The 11,388-nt window shown below is 32.4% G+C and overlaps 1 long non-coding RNA gene across 1 annotated transcript; it reads right to left on the reverse strand.

The window, feature by feature from the left end:
* LOC130053391 (uncharacterized) lies at nucleotides 1–11,357 on the reverse strand. The gene is made up of 5 exons (XR_008801968.1): nucleotides 11,295–11,357; nucleotides 3,627–3,827; nucleotides 940–1,083; nucleotides 675–852; nucleotides 1–377 (listed from the first exon to the last, which is right to left on the reverse strand). It is a non-coding gene; the product is annotated as an uncharacterized LOC130053391 (long non-coding RNA).
* Between the last annotated feature and the right edge of the window lie 31 nt (nucleotides 11,358–11,388).

The following is an 11,388-nucleotide window of genomic DNA, read 5'->3' on the forward strand; positions in this document are numbered from 1 at the left end:
TACTGTTAGAAAAGATTATATATGGCTATGTCTACCATGCAGAAATCTAGTGTCATAGAACAAATAGTTATCTTTTTACAGCTAATCAAAAAAATCATCTGGGGCGTCAGCTTTGGTAATGCGGATCACGTAATCCTTTGCTCTTTGCATCATTGTAAGTAGATAGAAGAGCGCTAGTATATCTTTTTCCAAGATAGGCAGATTTTCTTCATGGTAATTTGACATCGGTAAAACATTCATTAATGGTATTTGCATGAATTCGGCAGCTTTGGCGCATGCATCTTTTACTGCCTGACTTCTGAAGATGTCCCTTAAATCATTCGTATTTGAAATCCTGAGCTTGTCAATATTGGTAAAAAGAACCAGTTGTGGCAAATCTGTTGAATGGAATTCAAAATTAGTGAATAATACTGTAAATGTATTACATTTGGCTGTGTATTCTATTTAGTGCCTTTGGCGGAACACAGCTTCCGCTAAATCAAGTACATCGCTAAATGCCATCCGTAAATCTAGATGTTTAAAATAATTCTGGAATGCGTTAAATCAAATCTACGCTAACTTGTTGAAAAAACGATTTCCGCCAAATATTGTACACGCTAAATATAATACGTTTACAGTATTTTAAACATGGAATCATTTGAAGCATCAAGAATAATAAAGTTTTAGCCACCTACTTTGCACGGCTATTGTTTCTCTGACATGTCTTAATTGTTTCTCGGTCTCCTCATCTGTCAGCTATTCAGAAGGATTACCTGCATTTGCTACATACACAATACAATGCATGAGGTCCTTCTTTTCCGGACAACTTCTATATTTTTCGTTGTCTTCGGTTATGGAAGCCACGGGGTTAATCTGTAGCGCATAATATAGAAAATGATTCTTATTCACTTGCGCATCATAAATCACAATATTAATTCTATAAATAAAAGAGTCACTAACATTGTATCCACATTTCACATGACCTTGGATAATCAATCTTAAGTCCTCGGTGGGTACTCCGTCAACCATATGGAGTCCTCTGCAATCAAATAGCCGTAGTGGTAGGATGTTTCCGTCCTTTGTTTTCATTGGAATTGTTTCAACCTAAAAGAAATGCACACCAAGTTTTATATTTTCCTACATGTATATGTATGACTGAATATGTTGGACAAAGGTTGGTTGCTAGAACAATAAACGTTATTCAGGAAAGAAAGACACATTGTCGAAATATTTCTATGAAAAATGACAACATATTTATTGCAACTATATTGAATTAAAAGACATAAGACTAATAAATACTAAGATAATGGACAATTTCTAAATATGAATTTAAGCTGTTAATTGTGTATCTATTTAATTAATTACGTCCGACAAGACTTTGTATATGTCCAACATGTGTTAAATATTATCAAAAATTACATATCCAGAATGCATGATAATCCTGTCTGCTTGTGATCAGTGCCTTAAACGAGGCTGACTACTGACAATTAAGTTGGTGGTGCGTGGGTTTCAACAGTCTCATTTGGAGTCGGCTTAACAATCTATATGAAACACGTCAGACAGGATTTGACACTATGAACGTATGAAAATAGAAATACTTCAGCGATATACACAGTCCAAAATAAGCGAACAAACAATAACATCATTTCCAAAGAATTACTCTCTGAATATAGTAGAATAATTATATTAATGATTGCGGCAATGAAATAGCAAAAGGTCAAACAAAACATTTGACAGGAGTACCATGTACAAACACCTTCAAACCAATACCCATTTGTTTGTAATGTGATTAATTAATGAATTCAAATATCACTTGACTCGTGAAAAGCATGGTCAATACAATTTTCATGAGTTCTTACATATGTATAGCGTAAAGCATCACATTTTCAAAACCAAAGTCCAATGTTAGAATACCAGACTATTGAAACATCTGTTAATATAAAGCTATTTGTCAGTAGCACCGCTTTGAAAAGTGATAATACACAGAGCATCCTCTTGTGTATCGAGACAGTTGAGAGACCATATGCAGATGAAAATGGGATAACTAAATTTTATAAGAAGTTGACGATGGAAATCCATTTGCCATAAACGTGAGTTGCCAGCTTTCCATTAACATCTATGTGAAGCAAAATATCAAAGTATGAAGCAGCTATGGAAGAATATGATGTCCCTAGACTATATGCTTCCATATCCACAACATATCATTCATTTCATAGGATTGGATGCAGTTTGTTAATCAATTTCCTTTGTAACAATTATATTTCAAATGTTTTTGTCACTCATTCAGTATATCCCGTTTTACTCTTTTTCTTTTTGCCAGTTATACAAGCATTGAAGAGCAGTTACATAAACCAAGACAATATATCAAAGTAAATAAGTGATTTAAAATATTGTATGAAGGATATTCAATTAAAAATATTCCGAACAGTTTTGTGTGTGTGTTTGGAGGTGGGGGTGGGGGCTACTTGAGGTATTTATTACTTCTTTATTTATTTAGAAAGTTCTTGTAAATACGGGGGAAAACTAGGCCTAGTACATCATCATTCGTCACTTCTTCATAACACAATTTCCTCTCTAAATGCGGCGAGGTCTTGTATGGATGGGCTCAATATCATTTAGCCTGTTCATCACGTCCGCATGTTGGACAGAGGTACATGTTCATACATATATCCTATAATTGTTAAGTTGTCAAAATAGTGTTTATCGGTTCTTGTCCGACAATACATTATGCAATTGTAGCTTTTTTTCATGCATTACACAACATGACACCGCTATAAATGAAATGTAAATTATCGCTCAAAATATACATATATTTCGAGAAATCTAAAGTTAAATAGATTTCAGGATGAAAAATTGCTACAAGCTGAAAACATCAAAATTTGATAAAACATAAATCCCGAACGATGTCTCCCGACCTTATTGTATCTGTTAAGTCCACTTTGTATCTTGTTTAATAGATAACGAAGCTTTCATATGTACGTAATATTTCAGCCTATTTTTCTCCATCTAACAATCAAACTTTGGTTTCCATTATCATTGTTTGAACGAGACTAGTAGACGTTCAGTGCACCTTAGAAATAGTTTCAGCAAGACTCCAGGTGAAAAAGGAAAATATTCTAAAACACCTGAAACGTTTTCCTAAATGAGTGTTCATTTTACCTGAACTTTGACTCACCATTACGTGTTAGCTACATTTAAGATCAGAAAATAACAAGATGAATTTGTAAAATTTCTTCAACTGAAAGATGCATCACACTCTAACCTAAAAATCACTTGAGATGATTTTTACCCCAGATACTCACTATTGTTGTAAGTCAGCAACAAATAAAATAATAATTTTGAAATGTCTTAACCATTTCCTTACATAAATGCTTATTTTACTTGACAATTTGACGCCACAATTTAACCCCGAAGTTGTCAATAAAATAACCACCTATGCCTGAAGTTTCTTTTAGAATCCTGATCTTTTTTATTAACGTCCTGCTGATAGAACCAGACATTATTGTCACTATTGGTGAATTGAAATCAAATCGAAGTCAGCAAGTAATACTAGTTTTTTAAACTGCTTTACCATGAAAGACGACTGGATAAACGCAGAAGATGGTTCCTATATATCCGAGGAATATGGCAGAAACGATTAAACTTACCGATGTTGATACACTCATGGAAGCACCCTGGTAAACTTGATTGTTTCCCATCAGTCTGTTATCATCCATTAAAGCAGTATAGCATGTATTAAAGAATGACGATTTTCCAGCGGCAGCTTGTCCAAGAAGCAAAATATTGAAATATTTGATTCCACCATCTGGTTTAATTGTATTGATTTTTAAAAGGAGATTGTCTTTAACCTAAAAAAGAAAAAATTGTGCAGAACAAGTATCATTTTGTTATCCATATTAAATATACCGAGACAAATGAATACCTTTTTAATAAAAACGTGAATCCATTAATTTTGCTTTTATTCCATTACTATAAAGTAGGGGTGTAACAATGCATCAATACATCGACGTATTTTGATGCAGAAAGGTCAATATGATACATCGATACATAAAATGAAATATCGTTGTTTTTCGATACCTTCCGGAACTATATAATACACACGTGTTTGGTTTTATTATTAGGGTATTTCTGTAAACAATTATGGTGGAATTGTCAACTTGTTTTCGAAATAAAAATGAAAAACTAAATTTTTATTTTTCTCTTGAATTTATATTTTAGTTTTAGGTAGAAAGTACAATGAAACAACTGTTAAAGACAATGGGGATAAGACTTGTTAAAAAGGAGTGCAGAGGAATGATTTAACCTACATTTCGTACCCTTTAAATCAATAAATATAATTATAGAAAAAAACAGTCATGATAAAAACTCGATATATTATGATATATTGCGATATTTTTATGAAATATCGTGATACATAGTGATACTTTTCCCCCTCACGATACACAGCGCTACTAAAAAGATGCATGACGTCTAGGTTAGAATAGGATGTGAAATATACAATCTGTTAATGAATGCGATCTGAAAGTCGCTTTGAAGTACATGTAACGGGAAGTCAAGGACAGCACCCTAGAATTTTATACTGGAGTGTTTACTGACGGATTCATATTACTTAAACCGAAGTAAACATTTCTGACAAGAATGTGCCCGTAGTCATTGCAGTTGTCGGTTTAACTTTCCATATAATCAACTTCGTCTTAGAAACTATTAGCTTAATGTCAAGTAAATTTGACACAAAACATTTTTGGGTGTATAAAATCCAAGTTTCCTCAAATATTTGACCACACTCTCTTCGAAGGGGCATTGATTAAGTTTATTGATAATATGTACGGTACATTTTAAAAATCATCTTCTCAAGAATCATTAGGATAATGTTCACAAAACATAACACAAGGTATTCTTTACTTAGGTGAATTGAAATTATTCAGGTATAGGATCATACTCTCTTCAAAGAGGAGATGATCATTAATAATAGCAGTAATGCTGTGCAATGCAAGGTGAAGATAACGAACAGTGATCAATCTCATAACTCATATAAGCAATACTAAATAGATAGTTGGAGAAATACGGACCCCTGGACATACCAGAGGTGGGATCAGGTGCCTAGGAGAAGTAAGCATATCTTCATTGTAATGTTGAAAACTGCATGGTGTTCTAAAACGTGATTTCTCTCTTCTTCTTTTTTTTAAGAGGCCGTCCACGGAGATATCAGGCAGTAGCTATAATACAGCTGGCACATGCAATTCCCCAAAATGTTATTCATACCCAATAAAAGTTAAGGTCATACGCCAATTTTATCGTATGTAAAGTGAATTTCACAAAAAACATTGTTATATGCCAAAACTTGGCCTATTTCATAAATTGGAGGACACTATATAATCTATAGAAAATGATCATTTTGTAAAGTTAAATAATACCCAATACAATAAAATTTGTCCAGAAAGTATAAACAATATTTGAAGGAAATTCCTTAATAATTAAGATGAAACAATAAAATTGCTGGGAAACAATGCTGTTGTTGAGCATTTACTGACAGAAGTAGCCAAAAAGCCAGTAATTTGAGTTACCTCCCTTGGCGTAAAAAATGTAAAATGATCCGAAACTTGCATAAATTGTAATTTTCGAAGAAAACAGTATTTATTTAGAACATTTTTCACTTATCTCGATTTTTTTTATCAAGTGTAAACGTGGAATTATTTTTTTTTAATTTGATGGTGAAAAATAAATATTCAGCCCGGACCTTATCAAAGTTTTGTGGGTAAACAGATGCAGATATGGCTGACAAGTGATAGAAACGTGAAGATTTTCTAGGAGTGGTCCTTATTTTAGGGACTTGTCAACCCTTAATAATTGTTCAAAAGACATAAGTGGATATTCAAGATATTTTAAAGTTGGAACTGCGTGTAATATTCAACCTAGATTGACCCCCTGCTGTACAGATCGGGGTACTTCGAATTCGACGTAAAAGTTTAACTGTTTAAGCTATCGTGCACGGTGCAGATGCTTACTAGTATGCCGAGGTCATTGCGATTCTTTGGGGATTTACTGGAGGCAACCACCACTAAATGTAGTTATCTACTACACAAAGGAAAGTGTAAAGCAGACAGAGCAGTAAACTTCAATGTTTCAAGGGAAATATTTATTCTCGTTGGAAGTGGTAAGTATAGATGTCGAATTTTCTCTGTTATTTTTCTTTGAACACTGTCTTTGATTGCTAGACAATTTTGATGCAAGTTCTCATGATGTGTCAATGCAAACAATTCATTTGATGAAATGATTCTTTTTAAAATAATGATTAAAATAAATCCCCACAGTAAAAAAACACATTAAATCAATCGGGGGGGGGGGGGGTGTTAATGTAGGGATTTTTAAAATCTGTACTACAACACAATGTTTATCCACAAATCATTGAATTAAGAAATAATAGAAGCACACTAAAACAAGATGAAAGTGGTGAAAAGTTCAATAAATGTTTATAAAAATGTTTATTGTCCTGCAAGCTATGTACATATCAGCATGCATGCATAAAAAATGATATATGTTAAAATTATATCAGATTATTTTTGACTGATTTTTTTTACTAGCTACTTTTCACATGTGTTTGTTTTTTGGATTCCTAGATTTAATAACTATTAAAGGATGAATGAATCAGTGTGAGAGGGTAGTATATGTACATGTATGTATGTGACAAAAACCGAATAATAAATATTTAAAAAATAATGATATATATTTATTCATGTAATTATGCAACTATAAGAACCATTATGGGGGTGGGGGTGGTGGTGTTAAAGGTTGATGTATATCATTAATTTCTCTAAATTTAAGCTCAATGGATTATAAAATTCAGATGGTTTAACATGACACAAAATCTTATGATTTATTTGCATGCACAAAGGTACTAAAGTGTATTAGTGTGACATACATGTATATACCAATTACCAAAGCTTGATAATGAATACAACGCCCATTTCATTACAGATTTGGAAAATAATTATAGTCAAATCACCCCTACTGCAAGCCAATTATCAGACTATCAGTGAGTATATTTATTTATTTCAATCAAAAGATTTTAAATTCAGAACATGGTACATCTGACCTTGTCATAATTCATAAATTATGTAAGTTTAGAACTATTACAGATAAGAACTTTTAAGTTAAAATTAAAATTCCACATTTGACATGTATATTTCTTGAGACAAATCCTGACCAAAGGCATCCAATGTTTATTGTTATGATGTCCCAATCTCTTTGTTTTAACTCACTTGGCAGACATACATGTAGAATATAAAAACTTTAACTTTGACAATAACATAAGAATGGTTAGAGATGGGAGTTGGATATTTCAGAAATGTGTGTTCCTTATGTCATATGATAGAAACATTTTTACCTTATGACCTTGACCCTTCATATTGAAGTTTTATGTGATGTCACCATGCCACACACAACACATACATGCATTTTTAATTCATGACTGTTATCAAAGATTTTAACCCACTCGACAAGTTTTAAACTCTCTTCAGACAATTCTTGTTTATATAATTTCAAATACTAGCTCGTATATATATATATATATATATATATATATATATATATATATATATATATCAGAGGTGATGTTTTGAAATCAGAATGTGGTTTAATTTTTTAATCAATGAATATATAGTTTTATTTTTTTTTTAGCTCACCTGAGCTGAAGACTCAAGAGAGCTTTTCTCATAAAAATTTGTCTGGATTCTGTTGTCATCATAGTGGTAATAATTTTTCCCATTTTCATCTTCTCCAGAACCAATGGCCCAATTGAATGAGATTCATTTTCGTTTAAATGAAAGGTCATGCCCCCTTTGAAGGGAGATAATCAAGAAAAGGCAAAAATAGGATGGGGTCATTTAATATAATGAAAATATGCAAGCAATCCCAGGTTGTGTAGATTGGAGTTAGTTCAATTCATGACCTGGGTGTAGGATGAGGCTATAATAGGGGGTCAAAGTTTTATAAGGGATAATATAAGGAAACATCTTTAACAATCCTCTTCTCAAGAAGGGTATGTCAATGATTAGTCATATTCATATGCAAGGATCTTCAGGTAGTGTAAATTTTATTTTGTTCAATTCAGAGGCTAAAGAATTAGGGTATGGAGGAGATCAAAGTATGATGTGGGAATATACAGGAAATTAAAACAAATTCTTTTCAAGGTTAGCAGGGCCACACTAAATCCTTTCAAACTGCAAATGTTCCTAATTTGTGTTGATTCATTTTTCCTTTTGTATGCGCCCATGACTAAAGTCGGGGGGGGGGGGGGGTCTGGAACTTGCTCATGTTAGTAATAAGGCTCTCATATTTCATATCTTTATTCCTTATAATAAGACATTTCTTTTGATATCATTTTTTTTTTTTTTTACTTTTGTGTTTGGCCTACTTTTAACAAAATATAACCTACAGTAGGCAATTCTCCTGAACTATATATAAGATAGTCTAGCCTTTTATGTTTAGTATTTAGATATCTTAAGGCAAGAACTTTCATTTGATACCATGCTGTTTGATATTGTGACCTTGGTTTTGAAGTTTAACCCAGATTTTATTATATTGATATTTTACATAAAGATATACAAATATGTACAAAATGTGTATATTCTTTATTACCAGACTTTTAATTTAGTACCTGACCTTAGTCTTTAAAAAAGCATGATTTTCAAAAACTTTAAATTGGTATATAGTTTCTCAGCCACTTTGGATTGGGCTTTGATATAGATTTCACATATTATAGATTACTAATGAAAAGAGCTTTACTTTTGAACTTCTGACTTTGACCATGTTGACCTACTTTTGAAAAACATTCATTATTACCAGATATGTTATATCTTGAGGGATAAGGTATTGGGTTAGTTTGTTTCACATGAAATGCCTAATGACCAGAATTTATTTCATATCATGACCTTTGACCTTGTGACTATATCAAACATATATGACTTTCTTAATGCATTGCTTACAGTGCTATTTAAATATGTTCATCATTTTATTTCCATTAATTTACACAACTGTTGTTATTTAGATCTCAGCTGAGTCCAAGATAGGAAGAGGCTTTGGAGAGAACACAGAATTACTACAGACAAAAGACTTGTGAAGTTATAAGGGGAATTGCAGAACTCATAGCTCCACTTCAATCTAGATATGTTGACAGTTATTTCACAGAAACACTTTGCAGCTGACAAAGATAATCAAATGATGACCACTACTTTAACTCTATGGTTGCAGCATATTTCAATTTTTGAAGTGACAAATTTTATTCCTGTTTGTGAACCAATATTCAAAAGAAACACTGCTATGGCATTATACATAACTTAGAAGAGAGTGGTGGGGTGGCAAAATAAGATTCCATACTGTGAAATGTATCAATTGTTAATATACATATATCAATATAAATTCAGTGCCAATTTTCATAATTTCTAGGGGAAAAGTTTGTTTGTAACAAATGTCAGAAATATGCACTAGCTCTTTCTTTGCAAACCATGCTACTAAGTACCAGGCATTAAGACATGATTTGTTTATTGTCATTTGTTAAACATAGACAGATCCAGTGATTTGAAAGGGGGGGGGGGTCCAGAAAAATGATCTCAAATCTGCATTAGGTCATATCCGATGAATTGATAAAGTAAATATGTTTATTATTGATTGCTAGTTACATGTAACCTTTTATGCATCAGTTGAAGATACTTTATGAACATTTTCCGTCACTGGGTAAAATTCAACAAACATTTTGTGTATCTGGAAGTGGTCAATATATATTTCAACATCAGAGTAAACATGCATTAAAGCAAGTCTGCCAATCTGATGTAGGCAGAAAATGGAATATGGCATGTTATTTCATGAATGCAAAGGGAAATGCTTTACAAGAGAGTCAAAAAATGTATGATTAATGCTAAATAACTATCTAGATGTCCCAGAGAAAAGGAGAGGGTGTCTTCTACCCCCCCCCCCCACCCCACCCCCCCTCGGGATCTGCCAATGTCAAGTTTGGAATGTGAGTGAATGAATTAAGATTCTTCATGATAGGCAATTGATTAAAATTTGATTTACTGATAATTTTAACTTCATATATGTGTGTTAATTAATTGACTATTATCTCAAATCCTGTGTCAGAAATGACCTCTAAAAATCAACATTGTAAAATTTTATATAATGAATTACATAGGCATTTTTTTGCCTTTATTATATAGAATGTGTACAAAGACATGAAATTTATTTCTGAATGTTCATATGTTCTAGTAATTTTTCATGAATTTTAATCATTTAATCATTGATTGGTTATATCTACTTCATATTTATTTCTATTTATGTAGTTCAACAATCTTCATTTAAGTAGTTGACCTTTTTGCACTTATTGAAAATTTTGAGATTTCAGTTCAACTTTTCACCATCAAACCTTGCTTTTCCCACTGAATTTATTTTTGTAACTTGAAATACACCTCTTCAAGTTTCTGGTTATACATAATTTATTTCTTTTGAGACATTGTATTGGGTTTTGTGAGATCTTATAATTTGATCATTATTTTGTAAATTATATTGGTGTGAAATATGTGCAATTTTAACAATTAATAAATTCATTCATTGGATGAATATACACACAAAAACCCTCTTAGTTATTGCATATAGTGTATATCTAACATATAAAATATTGCTTTTCTCTATTTCTTTGTTATATGACATTTTAGAGCTGTTCAAACATAACACTTTTTTCCAATATTTCGTGACCTTTTTGCACCGAAAATTATCTCAAAGTTGTTTTTCCATGTCGAACCCATACTAAACATGATAGAAACTTTTTATTTGGCAAATTTCATATTGGGGTCAGTAGGAACCTGTGCACAAAGTTTCATGAAAATCTGAGAGATAGCATGTGCCGACCTCTGCCTGATATCATAATGGACACCCTCTTAAATCATATACTTTAGTATCGGGGATTTACGTGTTACCTTTCGAAGCTACCCGAACAGGTAGATTGAAAACACTGATGTGAAGTGTATCAAAACTCGTCCCGTTATATACCCTGCAAACTCTGATATAACAATGGAACATTCAACGAAAACGGCGCACAAGCAGAAAATATCCCTTTTCTGGTGTTTCCCGGGGTCCTCGTTTTTCTTCTTCTGTATTCTTTAAAAGATTGATAAAATTGACCACTGCTATTCATCTTCACTTTTTCATAACCACCATAGCTTCACCGAGACCTGATCGGTTGGTGTGGAGATGAGATTTATCAGATGAATATTACATATGCATGGAGATAGACAATGCAAAACAGATTTAAATCTTAAGGATACCTCTCGTTTCCAGGGATCATCCCATTTATGAGAAATCCTCCTCCATGGTGTTTCTAAAGGTTCTGAAATATAAACATTCGATTTAAAATCAGTA

The sequence above is a fragment of the Ostrea edulis genome, chromosome 3 (assembly GCF_947568905.1).
Source record: "Ostrea edulis chromosome 3, xbOstEdul1.1, whole genome shotgun sequence".
Lineage (NCBI taxonomy): Eukaryota > Metazoa > Mollusca > Bivalvia > Ostreida > Ostreidae > Ostrea > Ostrea edulis.